This window comes from Palaemon carinicauda, chromosome 13 (genome assembly GCF_036898095.1).
Source record: "Palaemon carinicauda isolate YSFRI2023 chromosome 13, ASM3689809v2, whole genome shotgun sequence".
Taxonomy (NCBI): Eukaryota; Metazoa; Arthropoda; class Malacostraca; order Decapoda; family Palaemonidae; genus Palaemon; species Palaemon carinicauda.
This window is the reverse complement of record NC_090737.1, coordinates 102,595,243-102,597,571: the sequence shown is the minus strand read 5'-3', so window position 1 is coordinate 102,597,571 and position 2,329 is coordinate 102,595,243.

Genomic DNA, 2,329 nt, shown 5'->3' with positions numbered 1-2,329 from the left:
GAAGAAGAGCGGAATGAGTTCTGGAATGATTTAACTAGGTGTGTAGAAGGACTGGGTAGAAGGAATTATGTAGTTGTTATGGGTGACTTAAATGCTAGAGTGGGCGCTGGAGAGGTAGAAGGTGTCATTGGAAAGTATGGCGTACCAGGTGAAAATGAGAGTGGTGAGAGACTGGTAGACATGTGTGTTGAACAAGAGATGGTAATAAGTGCTAGCTTCTTTAAAAAGAAAGATAAAAATAAGTATACATGGGTAAGAGTGACAAATGGAAGAGTAGTAGAAAGGGCATTAATGGATTATGTGTTGGTAACTAAAAGAATGTTTGGAAGATTGAAAGACGTGCACGTGTTTAGGGGTATGGCTAACGGTATGTCTGATCATTTTTTGGTGGAAGGAAAATTAGTTGTAGCAAAAGAGTGGGGGAATAGAGTAGGTGGATGTAAAAGGGAAGTAGTGAGGATTGAAGAGCTAATAAAACCGGGGGTAAAAAGTAAATATCAGGAAAGGTTGAAAATGGCATATGATGAGGTGAGAGTAAGAGAAACTGGTAATTTAGAGGAGGAGTGGAAGTTAGTAAAAGAAAATTTTGTTGGGATTGCAAGTGATGTATGTGGCAAGAAGGTTGTTGGAGGCAGCATGAGGAAGGGCAGTGAATGGTGGAATGAAGGAGTGAAGGTGAAAGTGGAAGAGAAAAAGAGGGCTTTTGGAGAATGGCTGCAGAGTAATAGTATAGAGAAGTATGAAAAATATAGAGAGAAAAAGGTGGAAGTAAAGCGCAAGGTACGTGAGGCAAAGAGGGCAGCTGACTTGAGGTGGGGTCAGGGATTGGGTCAGTCATATGAAGAGAATAAGAAGAAGTTTTGGAAAGAAGTGAAGAGAGTAAGGAAGGCTGGCGCAAGAATTGAAGAGACAGTGAAAGATGGAAATGGAAGGTTGTTAAAAGGAGAGGAGGCAAGGAAAAGGTGGGCGGAATATTTTGAAAGTTTGCTGAATGTTGAGGATAATAGGGAGGCAGATATAATTGCTGTTCCAGGTGTTGAGGTGCCAGTGATGGGAGATGAGAATGAGAGAGAGATAACAATAGATGAAGTGAGGAGAGCACTAGATGAAACGAGAGTAGGAAAAGCATCTGGTATGGACGGTGTGAAAGCTGAGATGTTGAAGGAAGGGGGTGTGACTGTACTTGAATGGTTGGTGAGATTGTTTAATATGTGTTTTGTGTTGTCAATGGTACCAGTAGATTGGGTTTGTGCATGTATTGTACCACTATATAAGGGTAAGGGAGATGTGCATGAGTGTTGTAATTCAAGAGGTATTAGTTTGTTGAGTGTAGTTGGAAAAGTGTATGGTAGAGTATTGATTAATAGGATTAAGGATAAAACAGAGAATGCAATCTTGGAAGTACAGGGTGGTTTTAGAAGAGGTAGGGGTTGTATGAATCAGATTTTTACAGTTAGGCAGATATGCGAGAAATATTTAGCAAAAGGTAAGGAGGTGTATGTTGCGTTTATGGATCTGGAGAAAGCATATGATAGAGTTGATAGGGAAGCAATGTGGAATGTGATGAGGCTATATGGAGTTGGTGGAAGGTTGTTGCAAGCAGTGAAAAGTTTCTACAAAGGTAGTAAAGCATGTGTTAGAATAGGAAATGAAGTGAGTGATTGGTTTCCGGTGAGAGTGGGGCTGAGACAGGGATGTGTGATGTCGCCGTGGTTGTTTAACTTGTATGTTGATGGAGTGGTGAGAGAGGTGAATGCTCGAGTGCTTGGACGAGGATTAAAACTGGTAGGCGAGAATGACCATGAATGGGAGGTAAATCAGTTGTTGTTTGCGGATGATACTGTACTGGTAGCAGACACAGAAGAGAAGCTTGACCGACTAGTGACAGAATTTGGAAGGGTGTGTGAGAGAAGGAAGTTGAGAGTCAATGTGGGTAAGAGTAAGGTTATGAGATGTACGAGAAGGGAAGGTGGTGCAAGGTTGAATGTCATGTTGAATGGAGAGTTACTTGAGGAGGTGGATCAGTTTAAGTACTTGGGGTCCATTGTTGCAGCAAATGGTGGAGTGGAAGCAGATGTACGTCAGAGAGTGAATGAAGGTTGCAAAGTGTTGGGGGCAGTTAAGGGAGTAGTAAAAAATAGAGGGTTGGGCATGAATGTAAAGAGAGTTCTGTATGAGAAAGTGATTGTACCAACTGTGATGTATGGATCGGAGTCGTGGGGAATGAAAGTGATGGAGAGACAGAAATTGAATGTGTTTGAGATGAAGTGTCTAAGGAGTATGGCTGGTGTATCTCGAGTAGATAGGGTTAGGAACGAAGTGGTAAGGG